The following is a 14315-nucleotide window of genomic DNA, read 5'->3' as shown; positions in this document are numbered from 1 at the left end:
ATAGTTGGAAGATTCCAAGCAAATCCAAAGGAATCACACCTTCAGGCAGTCAAAATAATTTTCACATATCTTCAAGGAACTCAGGGCTTTAGTTTATAGTATCCTAGAGATGCAGATCTTACTCTTCATGCATATACAGATGCAGATTGGGTAGGAGGTGTTGATGACAGAAAAATCACTAGTGGTGGTGCATTCTATATGGGTTCCAGGTTAGTGTCTTGGTTCAGCAAGAAAAAAAAGGTCAATTTCTTTATCTACAGCTGAAGCAAAATATGTGGCTATTGCCTCTTGCTACACACAACTACTTTGGATGATGCAAACCTTGCAAGACATTTAGATCACATATACTCCACCCATCTCCATTCTATGTGATAATACAAGTGCCATCAGTATTTCAAAGAATCCAGTCATGCACTCCAAGACCAAGCACATACCCATCAAATACCATTTTCTACGTGAACAAGTGCTTGAACAAAAATTCAAATTGGAGTATGTTCCCTCCAAAGAATAGGTTGCTGATATATTCACTAAACCACTGCCCAGAGAAACATTTGAATATCTCAGACAAAATTTGGGGGTAGTTGTTTCATCATCCTGCTATTAAATCTAATTTTTCTAGATAAATGTTATTATACGCCTGTTTCATGAAGTTGAGTCGCGTACACACGCAGGTTTTTGTGGGACAAGGAGTGTATATGTTTTTCAGTCAAGAAAAACAATGAGGTAGGCTCTGATATGGGTTCTCTGTCTGATGTTTATGATCAGAGTCTATTGATATGCTTTGTTCATTAATTTCTATCTAACTGACAAAGATTCCTTGGTCATTGACTTGTTAACAATGCACAGGTAGCACAGGTTCAGGGGGAGCATTAACCTTTACTGGCATTCTGCATCGTTGGCATTATGGTTGCTGAGTCCAGCTATGGCTTTAGATATTTATACCTTATGTTGCCTAGGCCATGTAAAAGTCTAGGATGTCATATGTATTCTCATACATTTGAATGAGCCCTATTGGACAAATGATGTAATTTGTATCCCCACTTTGCATAAGATGGATGATGTAATATTTATTTGTTTCTTTCATGTATAAACAATTGGTATATCCCCACTTGGTTGGGTGGATCAAGCTTGGTATATTCCCACTTGGTTGGGAGAATGGATGTATGTATGAGTCATTAGTGATAGGAAGGTCATACTCACATATTTGAGTTATAGAGTCATGTTATTCTTTTGGAAACTATTTTTGCAGACTCTACTTATGCTCAGGGGGAGCATGAATGGCTTTAGTACATATCAGCACGTACAAAAGGGGAGTTCAATCGGAGAATTCAACATGTACTCAAGGGGACCATGAACAACATAATGTATGTCAAAAGGAGAGAATATATTGGCCTGCCCTTTTCCCTTGCTGTTAAAGGGGGAGAGTGTCTTGGTGTTGTTGTTGCCATCAAGTCCAAAGGGGGAGATTATTGGCATTATGATACAGGTGTTGTCCTTGATGGAAACTCACTTAGATAAAAGCCCACAGTGCAACAGGTCAAAGAATTACAGATCAAACTACAAAGAATGAAGAAAGAGAGGTATACGCAGGTTCACCTTGTCCAAGCTGCATATACACGCAGGTTTACTAAACAAAAGGAGAATATAGATACACATGCACTTTCACAAAAGGAAAAGCGCGTATTTCTTCGAAAAATAAAGTTTTTGGTCCAAGGTATTGGTCCTAAGTAGTTTTGGTCCATGATATTGAAAAAGGCCTAAAACTATATAAGGAGGAGAAGACCATTAGGCCAAGTGTGCAAGTATTTTGAATATCTTATGGGGTGTTGGATCATATATGTAGCTTAATGAGCTTCTGATGGTTTTCTTGATCTGATCTAAGGAGGCACCTATATGGTTGATGAAGGTTAATGGACTGGGATCATAAAGGCTTAAAAGTATTATCATTATGTGGTTTGATCTTGAACAGTCTAGATATGAATACTGATGCGTGTTTTATTCTATAAATGTGATGATCTGGGTATCACTTAAGTCTAGAATAGTTGTGATGTTTTAAGTTAGCATTTACAGATCTATACGCAAGTTCGCTTTAGTAAACAAGTGTATACACGTTGGTCCAACATATCAAAGTAGCGTATACATCATAAATTGGAATTTGCAGATCTGTACGCTTGTTCCCTTTAGGTAAAAGTGTGTATACATGCTGGTTCGACACATGGAAGTAGCATATACCTTATGAAGCATGATGTTTAAAGTTTCAGTTGTTTCTGTTTGTTGTTGCAGAGTTCTAGGTTCCGCTTTGTGTTCTGGTGACTATATTTTGGTAATAGTGTTCTAAATGATCAGATTGATTGATTGTGATTTGCTTCAGTGATGATGGGTTGTCAGTGATTGATTGATTCAGTGGTGGTTTCTTTAGAAAGTGATGATTTAGTTTCAGTGATTAGTTGATGCAGATGTATTTGATGGTTGTATTGCAATTATGATTTTCTGAGTTTCAATGTTGTTGATGGGTCCAATATGAAAATTGGATGAAACTTGGCCTTCAGATTGTGGTGTTGTGTTCCAGGAGTATCCAATCTGAAAATTCATGAAACGTGGTCCCTGGTGGAAGAGAGGATTTTTCTGTAGGCTAGAACCTATGTACTAGTAAACATATTGGCTAGTACAAGAGCTAGGCGGTTGTAGCTCCCTTCCAATAGTAGCTGGAGAATGAGAGAAGGTTGTAGCCTTCTGCAGGTGGGTGCCTGCATACTTGTATGAGTCTACACCAGTACAATATTTTCTTATTATTAAAAGAAGATAGAGATAAGAGCAGTGGGTGGTTTTTACCCACATTGGGTTTCCACCTTATATCTTGGTGTTCATTTGTGTTGCTTATGTGTGATGCTTTATTATGCTTTTACTACACTGTCTAATAAATCTTTGATATATTGGTTTAAGCTCAATACATGATAAATGGTTTAAATCAAAAGTTCTCTGCATATACGTTGGTTTCTTTAAGTACAGTCACATGTACATGCTAGTTCACTTGGTTGAAGTAGCATATATATAAATCTTTTTGGGAAATTTTTTTATAGATCTGATAATACTGATTCACCCCCCTCTCAATATTATTTCCAACAATCATGCATCCTTGAGTCTTGAAACCCTCACATACCTTCAATGCATGTATCAACTCTTACCATGTAAAATTTCTATCCATACAAGAACAGTTTGAATAAATTTCAATGTCAACCCCATTCACTACTCAGTGTGTAGTGTTGATGGATGTCATTGGTGATGGGTGTGATCGAAGACTTTCCATGACTTTTCAAAAGAGTTTTGACAAATATTCCATTTATGGGAATGACAAATGATGACAATGAGATTGCATAATGAACATTGATGCAAACATGGGCGATCTCAAATATTATGTGGGGACATCACACATCCTTTAGTCTTGAAAACCTCACATACTATCCAGGCATGTGTTAGTCTCTATTAACCATATCAAATTTCAACGCATACAAGAATATTTTGAAGAAATTTCAATGTTGGCCCCATTCATTTTTCACTGTGTTGCACCGATGGATGACATTGGTGATGGGCGTGTTGGAATACATTCCATGAAATTTCAAGAGAGTTTTGATAAAGTGCTAAATCCCCTACCCCATAAGTCTGTATTGACTTTAAATCCTTAAGCCCTAATCCCTAAATTAAGTGCCCTTAATCCCTCAACCCTAGTTAATCCTTAATCCCTTACTGAAAAATCATTAAGTCCCCTAACCGCTAAGCCATGGACCCTTAAACACTTAAGCCCTAATCCCTAATCCTTAATAAACCCATACTCCCTAAGAGCTTAAACATTAATCCCTTAACCCATAATCCCTAGGAAATTAATCATTAAACTACCTAACCTATAAGCACCAAATCCCTTAGTCTCTATCCTTAATGCCTTAAACCCTAGCTTATAATCCCATAAACCTTATTCCCATTACCCCAAATCCATAAATCTCATAATCCTCAAAGTCTATATCCACTTAACCCATAACACCTCAATTAATTAACTATTTAGTCACATCTGACACAAAATCCGGTGTTAAAAAAGGATCAACCAAGGTGGAAATTTAAGCACTAGACAGGGGAGCTAAATTCAGAAAAATTTATGGCACAATTCCTGGCGTGATTTCTAGCGTAACACAGGCGCAATTTTTGGTGTAAATTTATGGTGCAATTCCTATTGTCATTTCTAGTGTAATTATCAGTGCTATTAATGCCTAATTTGACATCTAAAATTTTTCTGCAGTGTAAAAAAGGCCAAAAATAGCACCATCCAGATAAACAGTGTCAACTTTTTCAAAAAATTAGAGAAAAATACACTAAAACAATCCTTGGAAGAACAAAAGGGAGCAAAAAATAGAGCTAATCACATTAATTTGTTGTAGTGGGAAAATAGTACCTTGTCATATATAGGGTAGTTGAGAACTACCTCATGAAATATTTTAGAATGATAGTGTACATGCCTTCCTCCTTTAATCAAAACTACTTCCATGGCATATTATTGTATCAATCTCCAATTTGAAATGATTTTACAAATTTGTTGATGTGAGAATTGGTTCTTAACATCTCTTTGCTTTCAGCTAATTGGAATCCTTTTGTTGATTATTCCCCCATGAAACCTCTTACTTCTCATTATTATGAAGGGTGCAACCACTACTGAAAATGAAGCTATGAACTTCTGCAAGTACTATATTTACCTAAAAAACATAGTAACTTCAGTGAAATTTGTAGGATTCGGCCATTTCATAATGGCATTCATCATTTCAAAATTTACCTTGAGCTCCACCCACTCTCCACCCATTTATCACATACCCCAAATACAAAAAATACTTTTGAGAAACTAACATTACTTGAGGTTAGCCAGTAAATTGTGCTTCTTTAAAGTCTTTAATTCCATTATGAGATGTGAGATGTACTCATTCCAAGCAGTGATATAAACTACTACATCTTTGAAATTTACTATAACAAATGAATCTAGATATGAACATAATACATCATTCATCACTCCCATAAATGTAGTGGGTGCATTACATAAGCCACATGGCATTACCAACCATTCATACAAACCTTTTCATTGCTTGAATGTAATATTCCAAGTGTCTTCTTCCTTAATGTACACTTGGTTTTATCCTGGTTTAAGATCCAACTTGGTGAAGTATTTTGTGCATTGTAGTTGATCTAATAGATTATACATTAGGTGAATTTTGAGGTCTAAAATGGGCTTCCTAAGAAAAATGTACCATGGGGGATGATTCAATATTTTTGGAGTAAAAAAGTAAAAAGATTAAAAATAATAAAACTAAATTTTCAACTCGTATTTTCAACTTATCTCCATAAAGTTGTACTGAATTTTCGAGCAGGAGTACTTGTTGGATCAAAACTTTAACTCCTCATCTGAGGAGTACCCATGTTGCATACTCTCGATGAACCTGCTACATGACAAATGAGAAATACATTAAAAAATGTGTTTGCAATCACATTTTTCATGTACCAAGGTCCATCAAAAGTATGCAACATGGGTATCCCTTGGACAAGGAATCAAATTATGCATCCAAAAAGTGTTTCTTCTTGAAATTTGAGTAAACCCACAGGGAGATAAGTTGAAAATACGCATTGAAAAAATGTTTTTTTCTTTTTTTATCTCTAAAATTTGATGATGTAATCTAATCTTATTTTAGTATTTCCACTATTATGTTATAATTTCCTTAGGAGACCCTTTTTAGACCTCAAAATTCCCTTAATGGATCTTAAGAAAAGGGTACCAATTATTGAGTGTGATGTTTTTCAATGCTCTATAGTCAATACACATACACCAAGTCCCATCCTTCTTTGCTATAATTATGATATGTGACCCATAAGGTGAGGTGCTTGTTTGTATCACGCCCTACTCCAAAAATTGTTGCAATTGCTTCTTCACTTCATTTACTTCTAGAATGGGATGTCTATATAACTCAATATTTGACAATGGAGAGTCTAGAAATAGGTGTATTTCATGCTCCACTTCCCTCTTGAGTGGTATCCCTTTAGGATCCTAGAACACTCCTTTGTATTTCAATAGAAGCTCCTCCAAGTAACTAATTTTCATCATTCAACTAGTTTTATTTTAAGAAAAGTAACATATTTATTACAAGAACTAATCAACCTTTTAGTTTGGTTAGATTTTACTAGTGAGATGCTTGATATTCCTTTATGCACATTAATGATGTAGGAAATCCTATCCTTGATTAGGTTGTACAAATTAGTTCTCTACGTGATGATTTCATCCCTAATATACATGTAGGGGTTTCCAAACACTACTCCGCATATTTCAAAGGGCTTTATGTCCAATTCCACTTCATCAACAAAATCAACATTTACAACAAATTTAATATTGCATTGTTTCATTACCTTGATCTCAACATCCTTGTTTACCCATCCTAATGGATATGGTGTAGGATGGTAATGAACCTCTAATCTAATCTATCTAACTAGATTTGTTGCTATGACATTAAAATGTGAATTAGAGTTAAACAAAGCATATATCTTGGGCTTCTTAACTTGGATATTGATGTGAAAGAGTTTGGCCATATCCTTCTCTTCCTGGTGATAGGTGTTACTCATATTCATCTCCTTCCACATGAAGTGTGGAAAGTATTATCATCCACATCGAAGCTATTTTTTACCAGATCGCTCCAATCTATATCTAGAATATTCATTTCTCTCCATCCTTCTTGCATTTCTTTGGCGTCAACTTTAGATGTAGTTTTTGGCACATTTCCTCAGTGTGACCATTAATATTGTAACGGTTACAATGGTTGCTGTAATCCTTACACTAATGTGGAGTGGATGTCGTCTTCTTATCCTCCCCCCTTTCCACATCTTATTCCCCTCCTTAGAAGCTTCATAGTGCTCTTTTTGTTTGGAGCCACTTGGTTTCCCTTTCTTATTTCTTATGTTTTTTAGATATTGTTCATATACACATGAATCATCTACTTTCCTTGACATGAAAAGAATTACTTTATTTTGTAGATGACTATGTAGAACCCCTAGATAATTGAGGAGTAAATTTGGATTGTTGGGAGAGATACCCAACATGGTAGTTAACTTTCTAAACATGGTGGTGTACCTTTATATAGTCTACCCTTTCCTTTACCCAAACAAGTGCCATCAAATCCATGGGTCCTCTACATAACTGATAGGGTAGAATTGGGTTGTAATGATGGTTTTGAAGACTTCCCACCTAATTACTAGTGAATCATCCTCTAGTCTAAGTGTTTCCATATGGATTTCCCACAAGGTTAAATCATGCCCTTCTAACTTCAGTTTGGAAAATGGTATACTCTTTCCTTCATTTATATCAACAACATTGAAATAAAATTCTAGTTGTTGTAACCAATGATTCATTTTTAATGCATCACTCTTACTTTGATATGGCTTTATGTTCACTTCCACTTCCATCTTGAATAGGCACTACGAAGGGTTAATAACACTAGAAATTGGTTGTCATTTCTCAATTTATCTACTCAAATCCGTTTCTAGGTCTTTGTTATCTCCCAGTTTCCCCTCTAATATAATATTTGAGTTAGAATCTACAATCACTCTAAAAGGTCTAAGATTGCTTTCAAGAGCCACCATAAAGAGGCTCATATTGTGATTGATGTTGGAAACTTGTGCTTCAAACCTTGTAAATATTTTTTGCTAGATATTGAGGGTTATTATGAATAGACTCATTGGCCACAACTATGGTTTTACTATTTCTTCTTATCTTGGTTCTTGTATCCATATAAATTCCTATAAAATACCCCAAAAAAACTTCTTTGATACTGACACAACATGTAAATTTTCATGGATATTCCAAAGGAACATTTCATCACAACAATATTAATTAAATACTTAAATATATATTGTGAACATTAACTTCCTTTAGATATTAGATTATTTAATGATTGGTTTTATGCTTAAATGTATGAAATAGTTGAAATGTGAAAATAAGATAAAAAAAATAATACTCACACAACATCTACAAATAAACATAACATTTACCCTAGGAAACATGTATTGGAGAGATTCCTACTAGAACTTGAGACTGCTCTACTATTTTTTATCTAGCATGGAAATATGTAAATACAAAGAAAGTGGTACTCTTTTGGAGTTACCTAAGACTTGTGGCTTGTAAGGTTGATACAAAATCCTATTCCTCTTTGTTTCTCTCTCTAAATTATCACTCCTATTTTCTTTCCTTTACTCAACTATGGAACAAATACACTGACATTGAATGGAACCCCTACTACACCTAGTAGACCCGTATTTAGCATAGATTGATCCTATCTAGGTGTAAGGTTTTGAATTCCTCAAACCTGAATTAGACTTACATGTTTGTACTTTCTAGAATCTTCTTGAAATTCCACATGATAGCCCCATTTGTATGAGTAATAGAGGTTGTCGTTGCATCCTCTCCTTCCATGGCGGTTGACACATAGGTAAACTTGTGGGAGCCATAACTTTTGCATAATAGCTATGATTGATGTGATTTTTGAGTTGTTTGAAATTTATTAAGTGTAGATCAATGTCAAGGGATCTCAACGAGAGTTGATAAACTTTTAATCACAAAATTTCCATTTAATGCCTCGAAATCATTCTAGAAGTTTTTAAACCCCAATTTTCCAAGTGAGGACCTATTGTTAAAATGACTCTACAAACTAATTCCTCCATTTTACTCTACTCTCAAAACATCAAAATAAATAACAAACAATATAATGTATAGATTCATATCAATAAAAAACAATTATATTAAGAAACTAGTAAGATTTTTAAAAATAGGTTACAATTAAAATAATATATATTTAATTAAAAAAATTATTAATATAATTTTTGAATATTTAATTTTTTTTGAAGAGTTATATATATACTTCATGTTAATTAATGAAATGAATATACATGTGTTAATTATGTGTACGTGTTCCAAAATTATACAATATTTCTTTGTCTATTTAGAAAACTAAAATCTTTGATTTTCTCATTTTCAAGTTTTCCTTATATTACATAGCACATTTTAGATCACTATGGGATGAATTTTATGCATATTAGTCTTCAAATATCATTATGTTTAATAGTTTTAATAGCATTTTCTCTCTCTTAGGATTGAATTCTATTTTAAAGAGGTTATTTATTTATCTATTTAAATATAAAATAAATTTTTTTTTATAAACGTTAAAATAAAATATTGAAATTTTATTGAAATAAACTAAAATTTCTATGAAAATATTAATCCCAATTAAAATTGATACTGACATTTACACTCTTAAACACTTAATTTACAATTTTAAGAAAATAAAAAACCAACACACATTTTTCTTGCTATATCCCTTGGAAAAATTAATTTTTCCATTACTTATATTAGAAGCGAGCTAACTAATATTAATGAGCATAAGACCTATAAATGAGCATGGACCTATAAGTATGAAGAGTATATTTATGATATTAATGAATAAGGGACTCTTATATAAGATTACTAATATTGGAGCTCAAATTTATACCCAACTTATCATTACATTTAACTTATTCTTTATAGTTTACTTATTTGGAGCTTAAGATATTATATACTTCCTTGTTTTTCTTCCATGCAAACTAAAATTTCTATTATATGAGTGAAAATATAAAGTTCAAGATTTTCTTGGTAGTGGATTTCCATTTGGGAAATCATACCACTCAAAAAAACATCAAGAATCAATGAAAAATAAATTCTTAAGTGACATGTCATTATCCATGCATTGACACAAAGTTTGAAAAACTAAACAATTTAGCCTAGGAATATCTAAATGAGGCCTAATGAACATTCTAGACACTTTGAAAGAAATTATCCTAGTTAAACAAGAAAACCTGTGAGATTGAAAGTATAAAATCATTGAAATTATCAAGAACCTAAGGCATCCACCTTCATGGGCCTTGGTTGCTCTCTATTGCCTCCACTAGGACTAGGGCCTGAAGGTGGCTACTCGTCAATGTGCTTGAGACATAGCCTCATTTCCTTTTGGCTCAAGACCACAATGTGCAACATTTGAATAATTTATCCTTTCCCTCATATCTATCTATAATTACTTTTCGTGGTGCCATTTGGTTTTCTAGTAGACGTATATGGTTAAAAGATATTACTTCTCTCTTCCTCAGGTATGGCCCGAGTCAGGAATTTATTAGATGATATATGTTAAGACCTTGGTATATGAGGTATAAGCCCCTTCAATTTCCATTTTTTCCTCAATCTCCGTTAACTTCTCATGCACCATGTCATGTGTTTTCTCAGGAACTTTCCAGCCCTCAACCACTACTTCTAGCCTTACAAACATGAGTACATTATCAGACCATGATGATGGAGCCACTAACACTAGAAGCAAATGGCCAAGAAAGAAATGGGGCACTGCAAATGCGGGGAGAGGGGGGGACTAGCTAAATATAAGGAGAAATAAGTGCCATGCTCACATAAGAACCTTTCTCCCCCCATTGAAACCAGAGTCGTAGAAGAGAGAATCCTCTCCCATGATGAAACTAGAGATGTGAAGAAAAGAAATAGCTAATAAGATGAAAAGAGTCATTGAAACGTTGAGTTCCAAAGTAGATATAATTGAACCTTGCCATGAATTTGGATAGAAATAATGGAAGCATTGTAGGAGATTTTCCAGAATGATGGATTTGACATGGATTCCATGACATCCTACGTATAGTTGCATACAACCATGATAAACCACATTCTAGCCCACTGAGATTTGAATACCCATTTCCCATGTGACATTAAAACCAACAATACATCCATACATGAACAACCTTGCTGCATGAGTTAACACCAAGGGAACACATCGTGCACAAATATTGCCCTAAATTCTAATGCCTACATAATGTCCTTTAACATCTAATCCAAAATTAATATATTATACACTTAAGTTAAGACATTCATGAAATATTCATAAAATAATTATGTTGATATGCATCTTATTATGAGGTTCTTTTTACTAACATTGTAGATATTTTTCGTCCACCACTGAACAAATCTGATGACGTCATGCAAGGATTTATTTTGTCAGGTTTCATCAATCAACTCATCAACCAATCATGAATTGGCCCACCTGATTTCTCTGTATAGTCCAATTATATATTTTCCATGCTTCTAGGAAAAATGGAAACTGATCAATCTGAATACCTCAGTGATCAAATGTTAAACCCAAACATTTCATTCATTGGTCTCTCTTACATTATGTTAGCAGACATCTATGCTACTCAAGAATGGCAACAAATTTTCCCTCTACAAAGAGAAATCAGTCATTCAGTCATTGTTCTATGTGATAGATTCAAATTCTGGTACAAATTCTTTTGAAATATACATATATATATATATATATATATTTATATATATATATATATATATATATATATATATATATATATATATATATTCACAACAGAGATGTCATCCACATCCACAATATGTGAGGTCGAATTCCAAGAATTCAAACATTGACACACATCCATTACTAATTTACTGAAAAATCATTGTTGCCCTCTCTCAGTCAATTCTTTAAATCTACTGAGTTGAAAAATTATTTTTTTTTAATCAAGTTCAATAAATCTAAAACTCCAATTACCTAAAGGAAAGTTTGATACTCTCCCATAGTGATTTACATATCGTTGCATTGTATCCTAACACTTTTAAGTGCATCATGATTGCCCGACATAGACAACTCTTATTGTTATTCACCTCCATGCTCTCATGATTACCCATGGTATCCTTTACACAACCCAACAAATGCAACTCTATTGCAGTCATGCAAGAGACCACAATCTGCACATGTTCATGAAAACAAAATTAATACCAGGCACACATTCAAGAAATATTTGGTTATATTTTCTAGCTTCAGAATTTTAGACCATGGCAAATGCACATATTTCCAGGTACAAGGAAGCCTAAAATGGAAACTAGGAAGAGATGCGACTTTACTTCTATTATATGATCGGAGTGGGGATCCTCGAGCTCATTCTTAAAACAAGATTTGCCATTTCCATTTGAGAAACTATAGCGAGAACACATTACTTCATCAAAATCCATGAAGCCATTGACCATATCATTAAAGGAGCTACACTCCTCACTTTTTCTCTGCATCTCCTTATGATGCCCATCTTGCATAGGAACAGCCACATGTTGAGACCTAAATGCCTAAGAATTCACCTAAGGGTATGCTGAGATCCCTTCAAGCAACTTTGAATCTAGTATATCTTCACAAACTGATTGGCCACATCATAGGAAAATAGAGTTGGCATTGCTACATGACCAAAAATAGTCTCACTGCTATCCCAATTCTATAGGAGTGACACAAAAATATGGATATGGACAATTTCAATTTAAATAACATATGTCACTCAAGGGCTAAACCCCATGGGGAAAGGAAAAAAAATCAAAACTCAAAGTTGAATATGGGTTTAACATGGAAACCACAGGATAAACGTTGACAAGTAGTGCTCATACATGTTAAGATGGATCCACATTCAGGCTATGGCATAGTAGTTACTAGTATTTCTTTCCATGCTGGATAAGCCATGGGCCAAGTAAATTGTGCATGTTCACTAGTCCCAGAACCCTGAGCTTATGTCGATGGTTGATTCCATAGAAGGCCACAACAACGTTAAAATAGTATCAAATATATTTTTCAAGAAGATATTACAACAAGGAAAGGCCATCTAAGAAGCTTGTGAATCATAGATTATAGTGGACGAATTGAGATCATATTTAAACATGTTAGGATTTGGGTATTTTTCTAGCCACTGGTTTTCTAATCATATTTGTATTTTAAACATGATTTTGGCAATCAAATTTACCTATGTGAATAGGTCTACTCTATTTTTACCATGCTTTCATTATTCACCTCACGGGATTTCTTTGTTGCTCAATATCTTTTTTTTTTTTTTACTTTTACCCCAAGACTAGAGATATCTAACACTGTGCTATTGTGGCATGCAAGTCTAAGTTATAACCACGTTCCTGTAAGACTTCAACTTTTTCAAACTATGGTAATAAGGCCTTAGTGAATTTCACATAGTTGGCAAGGGATTTGATGAAGACGTGGTTGTCAATAACAATGATCTTTCAATCAAATGTTGCATACACGAATATTTTCTTTGATCACTGTTTTATTTCTCCTTAATTTGTGCCACAATGATCATTTACCATTAAAAATTGGAGTGAAGTTGCCACTACAACTTGGCATCGATATTATTCTCAGTGGTCACATAAAATCTCAGTTTTACCCTTTTCCGCTTTCTAGAGTATTCTTCCAACTATACATGGCATCATTTCACAACAACTCTCTTTGACACATCATATATTCTCATCTACAAATCTAGTGACATCTTCAATTTTTATGTGATAGTCTTTTATTTTGTGTGGCATACTACCCTTTCTAATTCAATAGGCCTCCTTCACTTTTTGAGACTTCCCACATGATATTTTGGCTTATAGATTATGTTTTTTAGTTCCTTTTCTTAATGTTAACACGTCCTCCATAAGCTCAAAAAATTGTGACATAAAATCTTAATATGCCTAGTGTTTTATCTTGGAACCCTTTAGATCAAGCTAAGTAAAAGTGGATCATCGTATATTATGATTTAAGCCTACTTATGTTGGTCGAGTCAAGCTTAGGTCGAGTACTCCCAACTGATAGGTTGATGAACCTCGACATTGCAACAAGAATGTTGCAACTCCCAAGGCTACCGACTTTAATTATCAACTCAGGGTTCGTACAAACTTAAGAGGTATTGACACTATATGTGCAACATACAATGTATCCTTCCTTTGTTGTCATGATGTAATGGAGTGCATGTACTGAAGTCAAATATTAAACTAATTGCCGCAAATGAAATGCTCGAAATAGAAACCTTAACGTATTACAAGAAAGAAAGTACAAGGAAAGAAACCTATTCTAACTTCATAAAGTAAATATCATGAACTAAATTTCAACCATTACATTTCATATTTTGGATCTATTAACAGAGTTCATTGGATGTGGAATCAAGAAAATCATCATTGTATTATCCAATCCATACATCTGTCCATTAGCACAAATTGTTGAAATGCTTTGCATGGGTAAAGAGGAAAATCCTAAGCAGTCTTTGGTCTTCCCTAATAATTTATTTAGAGCCTAGGGGTCTTGATTCAACCCTAGGGGCAATAACCAAGCTTCTTGAGTGAATATGGGCAGTAGTATATACATGCGGAAGGATGTTACAGGGTTTCCTGTAGTACTACTACAGGA

The sequence above is a fragment of the Pinus tabuliformis genome, chromosome 8 (assembly GCF_031772625.1).
Source record: "Pinus tabuliformis cultivar Carrire ecotype Pingquan chromosome 8, CPIR1, whole genome shotgun sequence".
In the NCBI taxonomy this organism is placed as follows: domain Eukaryota; kingdom Viridiplantae; phylum Streptophyta; class Pinopsida; order Pinales; family Pinaceae; genus Pinus; species Pinus tabuliformis.
Note: the sequence above shows the minus strand (reverse complement) of the source record.